This window comes from Sturnus vulgaris, chromosome 1, assembly GCF_052056855.1.
Source record: "Sturnus vulgaris isolate bStuVul1 chromosome 1, bStuVul1.hap1, whole genome shotgun sequence".
NCBI lineage: Eukaryota > Metazoa > Chordata > Aves > Passeriformes > Sturnidae > Sturnus > Sturnus vulgaris.
This window is the reverse complement of record NC_142243.1, coordinates 95,864,355-95,879,948: the sequence shown is the minus strand read 5'-3', so window position 1 is coordinate 95,879,948 and position 15,594 is coordinate 95,864,355. Positions and strand designations below refer to the sequence as shown.

Here is a 15,594-nt window from a genome sequence, read left to right as displayed (position 1 = left end):
CCATGAAGGAAGAGTCTGAAGGGAGAGAGCAGAAGACATGCACTGCAATGGGACTTGTGATACTATCTTCCCTTTTAAGTTAAGGAAATATGGATGGGATGGACCCATTGGCTGCAAACTGACTGGACTTCCAGGCTCCATGGCTTGACATGCCATAGGTGTCAAGGGACACATACCCCTGGATACCTTCATCCACAGCCTGTGCTGAGACAGAAGTTACCATGAGCAAACACGCAGCACACATCAGGCTGCAAGGAAGGGCAGGAGTAGATGGATGGAACAGGCACTGTGTCCTCAGTTTCCTGACTGTCCAGTGCCTAGAAATCCTGCTTCCATAAACGCAAAGGGGAAAAAAACCCTGCATATTTTATGCAGTGTTTCAAATCAACTGTCTTGCTAAAGTGGAGAGGCTTCACACAGCTCTTTTAGAAACACTGCTCTTTTTTTCCTTGGGGTTTGTGCTCATGAGCCAAGCTGGCAGATGCAGATCTTGTAAGCTCAGGTGATGAAGCGGGCCCCAAGAGACAATGAGTTTCAGTAGGTTAAAAATCATTAATGTTTCTATTACTTGTTTGATGAGATGATTAAAATTTCCCACCAAGTGTGTTTCCAGAGATGTGAACTCAGAAAAAGAGGATTCCTCTGAGATAAAAGGTTTGTATTTTGTTTTTTTTGGGGTTGATTTTTTTTTGCCGTTCAAAGTGAACTCAGTTGCTCTTCTTTTTAGCTGCCATGCTTTCTTGGTTTAATCCTGCCGGGGTTTTTTACCTATAGCTGTGTCTTGTTGTCTTGTTCCTCCTAGAAAATACAGCAAATTTAATAGCTTTGTGAGTCTTATGTATATCGTTGTTCTTGTGGCTGAATTATCACTGACATTTAATGAAAATGTATTCCCTGTATTTTGTTAGCCAGACATGCAACTGCTTTTAACTTGCAATAACTGCATACGCCCATTAAGAGATGTTTCCCATTATGCTACCATATTACTTTACAGATTTCACATTTTTAGTGGAATAAAAAGTTTAATTGCTCCTCAATTTTGGGAACATCAGTGCTTAACATCTTGCATTAGATTCCTGCCTCATCTTTTGCTGTTTCACTCTGTGTCTATAAAATCTTTCTTGCAGTTAAAATTCCTTTCGTGCAGATAGATTCTGTCATGTGTAATGGCAGGAATAAAAGTAAATATATTTAGTGAAGTGTAACATGAAGAACAAGGCAAATTAAACAGGAAAATGAATCATAAGCAGCGCTTCTGTGCTGGCTGTGTAAGGCTCCAAAAAAGCGAACAAACTCTTTCTTTCTGACAGACTTCTTTATTCTATAAGATTTCTACCCATTTTGCAGAAAGAGAAATATTGAAATTCATTATTTCAATATAGACATGGAAATCTGTGGCATAAGATGTACTTATGGCTGTAGTGAGGTCTGTCCAAGACAGGGAGACATTAAAATTTCACTAAAGGGTGTGAGTTCATGGAGAAATACCAAGAACCCACTCAAAAGTTAATCTACATGTAAAATGCATGCATGCACCTCTAGTCAAACAAAAAGTTAAAAACTTTTTCCTAGAAGTTTTATCTTCCTATTTGGTTGGCCTCTGGAGCTCACGCTGCCCCACCAGCTGCACAGTGAACCATTGGCATTCCTGCTCCAGGACCTTCTCCAGGTGGAGCAAGGGTACAGTTTGCAGGCAGCTTGCTGGTGCCAACAGGGACAAGGACTCCTACCTCCTTGCAATCCCTTCCTGCTCCCCACCTCATGGCCTTGTCATATCTGGTTCTTGACACAGAATCACAGAATCATTTAGGCTGGAAAAGGTCTCCAAGATCATCAAGTCCAATCTTTTTCCAATCTCCAGCTTGTCACCTAGAGCTTAGTACTAAGTGCCACCTGCAGTCATTTTTTGAACACCTCCCTGGATGGTGACACTAAGAACCAAGAAATAACACTAAGAAAAGAAAATATCTACTTTTTGCTGCCCTAGGGTTCTCCACTTTTCAGCTGGTGCTAAAAAGCCAGTTGAGAGCAGGGTGCATTGAAGGGTGAAGTAGGTGAAACCCTTGGCAAGGTCAATCTTCAATACCCTCTATTATAAAAGCATTCTTTGAAGTGGGATTTCTGTCACATTTAAAAACCAAGATAAACCCACTCCCCAAATCTAAACTACAACTTTCCCTTCTAGCTCTGTAAAAGTTTTTACAGTGTCATCAAATGATATTATTCAGCTGATGCTTCTAAGATATGTAGAATAAATACTTTTTTCACTTCTATTATTTTCCTTTTCATAGCAAGAAACAAGACAGTCTTACTGACCTTGGGGAAAAAAAAACTGCACAGAGCTTCTATAGGATAAGTTGTGAAAGAATCTTAGAAACATGCCCATGAAAATAAGGGTATTTGACTTATTGGAGAAAATGGGTTTGATAGTCCAAAATGTTGGGATTTTGTAACTTCTGAACAGCTTCTCAAGCAAATGGGGAGTTCTTTGATTTTAATGCAACTTTCTAATTCAAAAGCTGCAATAATAAACAGAGCTGGGAACTGTATTTTTAGTTAATGGTGTATAACATTTTCCATCATAAGATCAAGTATTAAGTTGCTCATAGCATGCAGGCTCATTGTTTTCATAGACAATTTCCAGCTGTGTAGTTTTTAAGAATGAAGCTGGGGCACTCACAGTGTTTTGTTTGGTTGTTTGGGTTTTCTTTAAGTGACTAAATTGTAGCTATTGAGTTATTGTGTTTGAGCATGTTTGCATTCAGGGGCTGGGATACGAGCTGCAGTGGAGGAGGTATGATTTCCGAGGCTCAGACCATTTTATTCTGCTATGGGAAAATCCATCCAATCCACCTGAAATTTTAAGCCGCTATAAGAGGTTTATCTGGTATGCTCCACCGGCAAAACTGGTCACGGGCTCCACTTTTCATGCACTCTTTTTTAATGATGTCCCAGGTGAGGTCTGGCTTCAGCACCAAAAATCAGTGCTGGCAAACTTGTGTATCTCTCCTCCTTGTCACATTCATATGGTCTCAGTGGTCTCCTTGCCTGAGAGCAGAAAACAGTGCAAGGACAAAGCTGAAAACTGGCTGTGAAGGAAAGAGACCTGGCAGGTACAGCATTGGTGGAAAGAAAACCACAGGAAAGCCAGAGGAGAGGGAGCACAGACTGGAAGAGGCAAGGGTGGATAAAAGCACTGGGAAACATGGGATCTCAGGCCTGGCGAGACAGCCCAGGGCTGCTAGGTCCTTGCTTTCTGGTAAATATGTGGGAAAATTCCATGTCTGTTTTTCAGGTGGCTGGTTGATAGAGAACTACTTTCAGTGGTACCCATTATGCCATTAATTCAAATGAGAGGTCTGTGCCAGGATATAATGGTCTTAGCTTTCCTCACAGCCACTTAAAAATCAGTCCATCCTTAGAAATGTCTGTATTTTCCTTGGTTGTTAGTGGAGAGGTTTGTTCTCTTTTCTTTTTCCCTGAAGAAACTTGTGTTAAGCAAAGGCATATTAAAAGCGCAAATCAAGTGCTCAGAAACAAGAAGATTCTTGAATTAATGTTATTTGAGCAAATGTAATTTTTATGTTCTTGTGCAATGCTAGACAAGTTTCTCAAATCAGATTTTCCAGACATGTTCACTAATTGGGCATTTCTCATCGTCTGGATGCTTTTTTTCCTCAAAGCAATTCAAGTAGGGATGCAATAATTCACAGCAGTGGAAGCTGCTCATTGAATATATCAAGTTCTATTTAAAAAATCTGAGTACCCATATCCACTATTTCCCCGAAATCCAAGTTTTAGAGAAGTTTGAAAACATATCCAAAAAAGTTACTGATTATGTTGCCGAGGTGGGAAGTTTCTGAATACAGAAATTTCAAGAGCAAAATTATTGTAAGAATGTTTACAACGTTTACAATAACGCCCCTGATATCTGTTCTATTTAATGTATTTCTAAACCAGGTTTTTAACTCCATTGGTAAGACTGAGTTAAGAAAATAGCATATGATGGGATCAATCAGAAAGAAATGGGACATAGGCCTGAGTGCAGAAATAGTGACCAAGGAGGCTCGATGCCATGGGGATGACAGACACCCTGTCAGCATGACAGCCAGCATATATGACAGCTCCTTTGTGGGAACATTCTATTTACAGGAACAGAAAGAAATTGCTATTTGCAAGTTGCAGAACTTTACTAGATATAGGAAATGAAACATCGGCTTACCAAAACATGAGTTATCCAACCAAAAAAAAAAAAAAAATAAAGGCTGTTGCAGTTATCTGTTGTCTGAAAGAATTTAGTGCCAACACTGCATGTTCTAAAGCTACAGAGACTTTCAAAAAGAAAACAACAGGGATACACTTCAAAACTTAATTAGAGGGAAATGTACCACAGATCCTGCCAGTCTATATAAAAATCAAGAATTTATAAAAATATCTTAAGTGGTTAGTGATTTCAAAGAACTAAGTACCTTTTCACTTTTAGAATACTAAATAGAAGTTAATTCCAACAAGAGGGTATTCTTCATGTAAGAGATTAAAATGTAACAGTTAGATCTTAGTTTCCAAATTAATTTGAAGACCTCAGTTACCTCTTGCACTTCGCTCTCATTAAAAATCCTTTAGCAGATCTATAAATTTAAAAATAATTGTGGTGCATTCTTACGATACACAGGCTTTTGTAAAATAATATTCGATTCCTATTTTGTATACAGAAAAAGGAAATAAATTAACTCCTGGGTAATATCCCTGAAACATTAGCAGTATGAATGGTGCTGGAGCATAATTAGGTTTGCAGAAACTCTCTCCTCTGAACACCCATACACTATGCTATTTAGGTCTAGTTTTGAAAACTGTAATTAAACAGTCAGAAAACCACTGGAAAAGAAACAAAATAACCAGCCACATAAAAGTCACAGGGAGAAAACAAACAAACAAGCCCCTGGTTGATCATTTAGGTTTCTTAATGAGTTCTGGTAATTCCAGTAAGTCACAGAAGCCAGGAAGAACCTGAGCAGCCAGCTCCTTTCCTTTCAAACAACTCTATTACGCTTCAAAAAACCAAATCACTGCTCAGCTTACTGAAATAACATTTTTCTCCTGTATGCATACTTGTCAGATAAATCTATAGCTAATAATTCCTCTCTGCCTGCTCGTTTATCCATACTGAAACACCAGGAGAAACGCAATTCCCAGAGCTCCTGCTAAGCCCCTTTGCCAGCCTGGAAAGGATTTTCAGGGGCTGGGAGTTTATGGTCAGGCTACAGCATGGCATCCATAGAGCAAGGGATGCTGTCCTGTTTCATCACCTCTGGCAACGATGGCTGGCAGAGGGCTGGAAGAGCACCAGGTTTGTGGAGAACTGCTGGACCTGACTGGACCTGTGATGCCCAGCATTAGAGAGTCAGAAGGAAGCCTTTTCTAAGGGACAGACAGAACGTCGCCTCTTTTTCATCACGTTCATCCATCTCTCCCTGTTGCCATCGTGCCACTTACACAGTTCGGAGCAGGTGGAAATTATTCACGGTTGCCTACTGGGGATTCCCTGGGCAAATGTAAGGCTGGATTAGAGAGCTCACGAGTTGTCTCCCCGGCGGCTCCGGGGGCAGGGAGCACAGCCAGCGGACACTGCCCAAATACACCTGGTGTCAGCTTACAGCTCTGGAGGGACACCTCCTAATTGCCGAAAATTAGCCGCCACTACCCGGTGGACAGCAGAGAATCAAGGAACTCTGACTTGTTGCTGTCGTTCCGCCCTCGCCCAGATGCTGCAAAGGACACCTTGACTTTGCCAGGTGTTCGGACAGCTGGACAAGTGAGCAAGGAGCAGAACCTGGTCCTCCTGCCGAGCATGGCCAGGCAGGCCAGGGGGATGGGGCGGGGAGAGGCACCAGACGCGTTATCGTCCCTGCTCTGCATCATCTCGCTGCTGGGAGACCTCGTGTCGCTGCTAATCTGAATTTAATCTGCGTTTTCTGTTTGAATGCAGGGCCACAGCCACACTCAGTTCACAGCCTCAGTCAGCTGTCTTCTACAGTGTTGTGCACACTCACAATGGCAGAAAAAAAAATCAGCCAGCACAAATCTTCAAATAAATATATTAGGAGAAAAAAAAGAAAAACCAAGAACAAACAAACTTACAGGTATGCGTATAACTGAATTCTGCCTTTTGTCTCACACCCACATCTCTGAAATGGAATAAAAAGGCAATTCAGTCCTGGGGTACACAAACATTGGCTGAGGTACAGTTCATGAGGCTGAACTGGACATAAACATGACAGTGTGGCTTGAAGAAATGTGGGCAATTGAGCCCATGACTTTGGTACAGCTTTGGCTGCAAGCTGATGGAATATCATTATTTCTGTAGAGCTATATGAGAGTAAAATTTACAGGTTCTTACTCCTTACTCTGAACCAAAAAAAAAGCTGGTTTTCACAAGGATCATGATCTAGGAGCTCTCATTGATTTTAATCAGTGGTTAGCAATTCTGGGAAAAAATCCTTAGGTAGTGGGTTTTGCTCTACTGTTTAGGCAATCAGACCATCAGCCCCCTTCCCTTGTCTGTAGAAATCTTGTTTAGTGAGTTATTCATGGAGAAATACTAAGAAATACTAAGAAAATTAAAGACAACGTGGCTATTAGATTTGCATGATATACATGAGAGTTTTCTTGTGTGCTTTGTTAGCTGTTTATCAACCTAGCAATCCTCACACCCAAGGGAAAAAAAAAACCCCAAACCAAATGAGAAAAGGGCAAAATGGCATAAAGGTCTCCAGTCTCCTTGTCTCTTTTCAGAAATAAAAGCATTTATTCACTGAGGATGCATAACAGCAGGTTCTGGTTGCTTTACACAGTAGAAAAGACACATGTTACAACCTATTTCTTTCAGTTACCTGCCGTCCCAGAAATGCATTGATCCCTTAGGGTGGAGAGGGGACCAACAGAAAGATTTTCCACCTGTGTCCAGTGGCCCCACACCAGCATGGCCAGACCTTGCTGCTGCCTTTCCTCCCTACAGAAGCAGTCTGTACATCATGGCACTTCCCAAACAGCCTATCCTGCACCTAATCCTTACAACTGAAAAAAAAAAAAAAAAAAAAACCAAAAAACAACAGAAACATCTTAATAGTGGAAAATGAGCATAGAAGCCATCTCTTCTTAGTCTTTTCTAGGTCGACTCAATGCTTCACGAGGAAAATTGTAGAAAAGTCATGAAGAGCTTTTGGTGGTAAAACTATTCTGATACTGTAGCCTGAGTAACTGAAAGAGACTAGGGACACATTTTCAAGACTTTTAAAGAAAGATGTAATTATAGCACAAAGCTAGTATTGGTATCTTATAATCTTTCATTAAGTAATTCTGAATGCACTATAGGGTGACTTTAAATAGAACAGAAATATCTATTACCATAATACAGAATACTAGTAAGTAACTCCTGTGACAGAAAAGCCTATGTATTTGGGAAAGAACTATGAAAGCAGTGTAAAGCTTCACTTTTCCAAATTAACTCTGATCTCCAGATTTTTGATACTGAATTTTTGAGTCATTATGTTTGAATAATATAAGGGACTTGGTATATAATACACCGCTTTAGATTAGGTTTATCAAGTGTCTAATAAAGCAGGATGTTCATCTCTTTTGTCTTCTGGGTGAGGGCTCTTTTATTATAGTGTAGTATCTTTTGTTTTAATGCTGCTCTGCAGTGGATTGCCAGCTCATTAATTTTTCTACTATAACACTCAAATCCCTTTGCTGATCAGTGTGCTGAATGATTGATTCCCTGCTCCCAGACTAATTTTTTACATTGGACTGCATTTACCATCTGGTAGATAAATCATCCAAAACACTCAAATTCGGAGCCTGATTCCAGTGATCCTCTTTGTTTGTTCAGTCAGCAGCATGAATATCACTTGCAAATGTGGAGGTTGTGTTCTCTCACCTGGATAACTGTTCCATATTGCAGACACAGGTTTTAACAAAGAGCATTGAGACAACAATAAACCTCTTCTCGTTAACAGCAACAATAAGCCAAAAAGCCCCCCAAAACAACAAAAAAGGTATATGTTCTTTGTGTTTTCTAGGCAAAATTTTTATTTCATCCTTACCATAGCTACTTGCTTCTCACATGAAAAAGAGTATTTCTTACAGCACAGAACCAATTTTGCACATTCCAAACATATTTAACTATTTTCACAAAGACATCCTTTGTAGGTGTAAACACCTGCACAAGTGAAGAAAAGAACATCCTTTTCAGTTAAAACAGAGAAATACAACGAAATAAATTGCCTTCCCAACCCATGTTTTATATGAGAAAACAATTCTATAACCTCAACAGGAGCCTGCCTGTTTTATTTTCACTTTTATAACCCCTGAAATGATACTTCCATAAAATTATACTTCCAATCAAGACAGCGAAAAAGGACTCTGCCTCACAGAATGGTCTTGGCAAAATTCTGGGAGAGGTGAAGGATGAAGAAAAAGCTGTGGGAGAGAGATGGTGCTTCAGGAAAAGAACCATTCATCTGCCCACTGTACGTGGCAATATTGCTCAGAGAAGGGACAGGGCATCCCTTTCTTTAGTCTAAGGATTTTTTACTGCTCTTTGCTTTTCTGGAGAGCCCATTTGGCACAACACACTGACCTCTGTCTCTCCCAGAGGGATCAGGCAGAGGCAGCACACAATCAGAGTCAATACTAATTAGCAAAATGTAAACATTTCATTAGATCAATGCTTCCCTGAATTTTTAAAGCAACAAAATGCTATCCAGCCACAATTTTTTATCAAACTTTCTATGGAAATATCTGTTGAAAGCACTGTTTTTAGCTGTCTTCACCAACCAGCTAAAAACTTTATAACTTGTTCATGTGTTTTATGGACATCTTTAAGGATTAAAACTTGTATTTTCAAAAGCACTCATTCGTTTCGAATGCCTAGCTTGGACACTTTCTGCACCTGCATGAACACCTTTAACAATCCGTCTCTCAAGCTTTTGTGTTGCTTTGGCTAAGAATCTTTTCCAGTTCAAAATTTTAGAGTAAATAGAGCCACTTCTGCAAATGATGTTTATCCAAACACTCATTCTTTGTAGTTATATGTGAAGTGTCTCTGAATAGGAAAGAAAGCAAGTAAATCTCCTGTGAGGTACAACAAACTCCACCATACACTTCAGGCTTAAGCAACAGGACACTTTGTCACCCACTGCTGAAATATGTGTATTTACAGGAGGTTTTCTATAGCCAAAAACAAGCAGATGTGACAGCACGTTTCCACGGGGGGCTGTGTCCCTTCTTCCCTCACCGCCTGCAGTGCTCTCATCAGTTAATAACTGAGGCTGGTTAAAACCCTTCCTAAAGCAGGATTTTTTTTTGTCAGCCACAGGTAAACACTGATATGTGTCAGATTCCTGAAGCTGAAAAGTGTCAGTCTGGGAAAAAGCCAGGGCTGAATCTGGGATAAAGCAATCGGAGCCCCTAAACGAGCATTTTGTGTTCCCCTCAAACACACTATGGTGATCTAGGGTAAATTAACCAGAGTTTGCACAGATCCAACTCTCTGGCTTGCCTGACTGCCCCCATTCACCCCATCTGCTTCCACATGGATCCCATGGGACCGGTGTGAGGCACAGGAGATGCCCCAGGGCCTTTCCTTGAGGAACACGGCTGCTGCTTGCCAGCAAGCCAGGCAACTGGAATGAGGCTGCCTACAGCTTTGTGGCCAGGCTGAGCCAGATTTCAGCAGGTTTTGGCCTCCAGACAAGACCTGAGACATTCCATGTCCTGAACACCCTTTTGTCTGTTTGTCGACATTGTACCTGCTCTCTTCTCTGGCTGCTCTCCAGAGGATGGTCTCTGTATCTCACAAAAGGACAGAGAGCTTTGCACCTATTTAAGATACAAAGGAGCATGCCGAGGTCTCAGCTTGGTGTGAAAAGGTGGAGAAGACCCAGCACCTACCAAGACAAGTCAGATCACTTCAGAAAAATTACTGACAGTTTTGTCTTGTTCCAGATTTTCTTCCCTTTAATTTTTACATGTTTTCCTGCTGGTCTTAATTAACACTCTTTTTGAACCATGGATGAGGATCCTGCCAGCTTGAACATAGTTATATAATCTGGGTGTTTCAAGACTGTAACTGCAACTAAATTTATTTTCATAATAGGAAATCAAAAGAGAGGTATTACAAGGGTTTAGTTTTATTCTAAACCGGATCCTTTTAAACACTGTTTCTGTAACACACAATCTACTATCAGAAGTCCTGCCTTTTCAGTCCTTAGAAATTATCTACTGTAATGAGAATTTAAATTATCCTAAAATAAATTCCGATTTGCTAGTCAAACACTGCCTCCTCACAAACCACGCTATGACCAGTGAGGCAATTTTAGAGCAACTTAAAAGAAATAGAACTCTGTTATCAGTGTAACATTAAATTGCTCTCTTAAATGGAGAAATTCACATCAATAGATATGCAAATGCATGCAGAACCTGATCTGCCCACCAGCTCCCAGCCAGCCCGGCTGTACAGGGTGTAATCGGGTCAGTGAGAGCTGAAGTCTTTCAGGTACTCTTGTAGCAAAGACTTTCACTGGCATCTTGCTCCACAGAAGTTCCCTGGCAAGAGTCTTGAGAGAAAAAAAGACCTGGAATTTTTTCTCCTTTAAAATAAACAATCAAATAGTAAAACATATGACCCATAAATCCCAGATACCTAATGGCTCAACTAATGGCACCACTAGATACTGTCCTAATAATACAAGATTAAATAATTCTGCTTTTACATCCCCCTGAAGCCATCTGTGAACTAAATTAGAACCAAAGATACATTGTAGCTGTTTATCAAGACAACTAAACAGATTTCAGGTTCTCCAGGAAACTTTAATTTCATCAGATCACAGTTTTGACCACTGAACTTACTCCTAATCAGATTTTGTCTGTAACTTCTTATCCTTTTGTGGAAGAAAAATATCATACAAAGAAGACCAAGAAATACTTTCATAAAATAAAATTTATTTTTCAACTGATTTAGCAAAAAAAGCTCTTCCTTACACACTTAGGAGTTCCACAAAATACATCTCCACTCTCCCACACTCTCCGTTTTTCTTCCTCTATTTCTCCCTATTTCTAAATTGTTAGAATTTCAAGATGATCTAAGAATAAACTGCAACAATTAGAAGGGACTATTTAGTTTACAACATAGTATTTAATTATCATTTTCTTATTATCTAAAGCTATTTTTGGGATAGAACAATTTTTTTAAGGAGTACTTCTACAAAGAATGTCCTTGCTCTTGGGTTCTGCTGAGCACTACAGTCAGTTTAGAAAAAGACAGGCTTCCACCTCAATAATGCCAACATGCCCCCATCTCTACTCTTGTTCCACAGCACCTGTAGGGACTAAGTGAGGAGGATATGCAGGAGTCCCGAGTCCGAAGAATAGTTCCTTTTCCAACATTCCTGATGCTCAGCATTATTCCTTCCACAAATGTTACAGCTACTGTTATCCTGGGAACTCCTGCCACTGTCTGCTTCGTGGACAGTCGCCAAAGTCTGACCACAGGCTGGAAAAGTCACAAGTGCTTCCAGTTGATGGATCAATGGTGGAATGTAATGATCTCTTTAGAGGAAAAGGGTACAGACTCCTGTCAATATCTCTGCATTTGTACCTCTCTACCCAAAGTTCTTGGCCACAGCTTCTTTTTTTTTCAGGTCCAAGTAAATATTAACTCTCCCCTTTATGCAGTCTACTGTCAACTCTAGAAGAAAACTGACAAGATGCAAAATATTTATCCTTACATCAACAGGAAGAAAAGGACCAGACTTCTTGTTTTCCCCTTAATAGGAATTATCAGAGAAATCTACGTACAGAAAGAATGTCTCCTTAGCAGTGTTTTACACAAAAAAGCTTATTTTTCCTCTTTTCAAAAAACCAATAAAGAAATTGGATTCAATCCAATCTTCTCAGTCAAGCCTCAATTGCTCCATCACACTACCAGTTCCCACTAGTGACAATGATGGAGTGACACCTGTTACAAGATGATTTTCTGCTATTCTGACACTTTCAATTCTCCTTTAATTACCTTTTGGCTCTTTAATCAGCATAAGAATCTGTACTGCAAGGACATTTCATGTCTAGGCAATTACACTAAGGGGAAACAAATACATGTATGCTACTGTCCGAGTTCTAATTTCTTTTTTTAATAATTGTTTTACTTTTTATTTATAATTCATTTATATTCATGCCTTATGATAGTTTCTCAAAGAGACATGTAACCTGAGTTTAGATCATTTACATCAGAAATTCGATTGGCACAAACACATATCACATTTTATTTTGCTTGACTTATAATTAATTTACAGGAACATAACTCATAGTATCTTAGATAAAATAACCAATTATTCTAGTCCCGTCTACCATTTCAGACCAAGTGTAATTATGCGAACACAAAACAACACGTAATTCTTAAAATAGGATAATTTACCTGAACCTGTATCTCTCATACATCCCTTGCTCGTAATGTTCTCACCAACATGGCTGCATACCTTTAGCACAAATTGGTTTTGCTCTGTGTAACTTAGAATAATATACCAAACAAAACCCCTCATACACTTAATTCGAGCAAAAAGCACAAAGGGTATGTCTGTTCTAGCTGATAAGCACAGATGAAAGCCAGTCTTGAGGCCACATCTCATTCTGGTTCACAGAGCCCCCACTGAGCCCAGGCAGGAACCACGGCTGAGCTCCAGAGACCAGCAGTGCCTGAGGTTTATATGCTCCAAAATCCACGGTCACATCTGCCACGTGCACTGGGCCAAGGGAGCTACATGCTTGTGTTCACTCTCCCTTGTTACAGCAGGGACAGCCTGGATCCAAGCTTCAGACAACACAATAGAGTGAGAAATAGGGCACATAAAACTCATTTTGGTCAACTCATTAATTATCTTAAGACTTCACCTCAAGTGTAGACATACCAGACATGCGTAGCTTTAGACCCCATCTTACCCTAAGGAAAAACAGCTACAACAGCACAATAATAGGTATCCAGCAATAGTAAGCCTGGGGAATTCCTGCTACAGGATCTGGAGGACAGATGTGAAGGCGTCTAAGAAAGTAATGGAAACAAATGCACCATATTTGCCTTTAAACAGGATCTCATCTTGCTCATTCAATCCTCAATAAACTATCTTGAAACAACTTTATCTTTACTCACTTCACTCTGAGAGATCTAAAGAAAAGCAGGGGCAGCATACAGTCTGTGAGACTCCTCGGTGGTGCAGAGAATTGTCCCTAGCCAGTCTATTTTATCACATGAGGGAACAGCATAGCAAAAGGCTTACAAAACAAGCATATCCCTGTTAATTAAAATCCCAGGTGTACACATCCATACCAGTGCACTGTGCAATATCTCTCATTGAGTCTGTGTACCTTCCACCTAAATCTGCAGCGTTTGGTCACTTGTGGTCCAGCAACCACCCCTGTGTGGTCACCACAGGTGACCAGAGCATATCTCACACCAGAGATTCTATCAGACTAAAACTGAAGCTGACGATGCCCACGCACAGTTTGTGCCTCTGGAGAGCACCATCGGATTAGGAGCTCAGGAAGGATCTGCATGTTGTACACACCTTCACACACAGGATGCTCAATAACTCCCTGTAGTTCCCAGCCCCCTCACTAAGGACCGCTACCCCAGAGCCTGAGCACAGCATCACACCACCAGCGCACAGGCAGTCAGGGAGCATTGGAAATGTTGCAGAAAAAGACTACACATAGCGCTGGGAATAATACATCTTCAAAACACCAGCCTGGGACTCTCTTCTCCAGAAATAAATATCTATTTTGGTTTTACCCTATTCTAGTTAAAACGGGGTTATTTTATTTCATTATCTTAGCAAAGTATGGATTGGCAGATGAACAAACACACACAAGTCCATATTGTCAATTAACTCCAGATACGTCTTAATTCTCTGTTTCCTGCTCTAATCACTTTATCAAATGTTCTTCCCTTGGCCAGGGATGATGCAATTATATCATAATTTAACAAAAGGCCAAGCTGAAATGCATGTGCCAAAGGAGCAGAATCAAGGCTGAAAAAGCCATCTTTATGTTCATGCTGTCTGCCTGTGTCCTCCACTTGAAATGTTCTTTTGTTACAGCAAACTCTTTCTCAAGCAGCATATTCTGTAGCAATAAAGGACAGGACTTCAGCATTTCTGAAAAGAAATAACAAATAAATAAAGGTAGCTATATAATCTAACAATGATAAAATGTTACCAGCCCAGGAACCATCTCAAGAAGTGCAAAAAACCTGTTAAGGCAGCAGGTCAGACTGATGTACAAATTAAACTTGCAAAACAGCAGAAGAAAGGAGAAGCATTTTGCTTCTTTGAATATGGAAAGCAATTTAGAGAGTCCAGTCATTTGAAGAAGTAGTAGTAGTGCTCTCAAGTTTAACTTTCAGTATAAACAGCAATGTACCTTGTAGCAGTCCATTGAGAAGGGTGCTAATGCCAACATCTGGCCCCATGTGTAAATACAGGAAACTCATCTTTTTCAGGGAGTAGCTCCTTCAGTAAAAGTTAATGAAGCTATGCAAAGGTAAGTGAGGGGAAAATCTGACCCAGTTATTGTGTGTTGATGCTAGTTCTTTCAAAATAAAGTTGAGTACTGAAACCCTGCCATTTCGCACGAAACAGTTAACACACAGCAGAATCTGACTATTGCATTTAAAACAAAATTTTCCTTCCATATTTTTGGAGTTACCCTGAAAAGAGTGCCTGCCACAAGTATGTATATAGCACATACATTTGCTTGTGCCTATTTTTAGTAGAACCGAATCATGTTGAATGCCTTCAATATAGCATACGGTTTTCTAATTCCAGGCTGGAAAGCCCTCTTTCTGTGACGGTTTCCAAATAATGATGTCCCTGTGTTCCACATCATCTTAGAAACTTCCTCATACATTTCAGCAGCCTTCCATATTTAATCTCACTGATTAATGCTCATGCCATGGTCTAATGACCCACATGTCTCTGATGGGTAAGCCGCTAACGCCAGTGACACATTAACCTATTAACCTCTCTTTAAAATAACCATCATATTCATACAAATAGAATGAAAAGTCAGGCAGCAGCAGCAAAACAGTAGCATTGTGGTATCACACAGTAACACAGTGTATATCTAAACTGGGTAAAATGAAGAGGAGCATTTCAGGAATGTGTAGCAGATTTATTATATTGCAAGACCGTTTTGCCACAGTTTGCTGGTCTGCGAATTTGATAGCCTGCTTTAGCAGCATTATCCGTATTGTAAAATGTAATTGGGAGGAAGATCACTCTTCCGTTCACTCATTTCTTGAAATCTCTGGTACAGTTTGGGTACCTCACCCTGGAAGGTACCGAGAGTTCCTTCCAACGCGTAAATTGCCTTCCAATCTCGCTGAAGACAATGGGAGCGGGGGATCTGCGCACAGGGCGAGAAACCTTCATCACCTTGGAGAAGGCACTTTGCACAGCTCTCGCTGGCGATTCGTGCAGTGGAATAAACCTATCATTTTAAAAGGCAGGAGGAGGCATGCACAGCCATTTTTCAGAGAAAAAAAAT

At 40.3% G+C, this 15,594-nt stretch overlaps 1 protein-coding gene across 1 annotated transcript in view; it reads right to left on the bottom strand.

Annotated features, from left to right (window-relative positions):
* TMEFF1 (transmembrane protein with EGF like and two follistatin like domains 1) overlaps positions 1–15,594 on the bottom strand; it is a 111,817-nt gene that overhangs the window by 95,130 nt on the left and 1,093 nt on the right. The window lies entirely within an intron of this gene.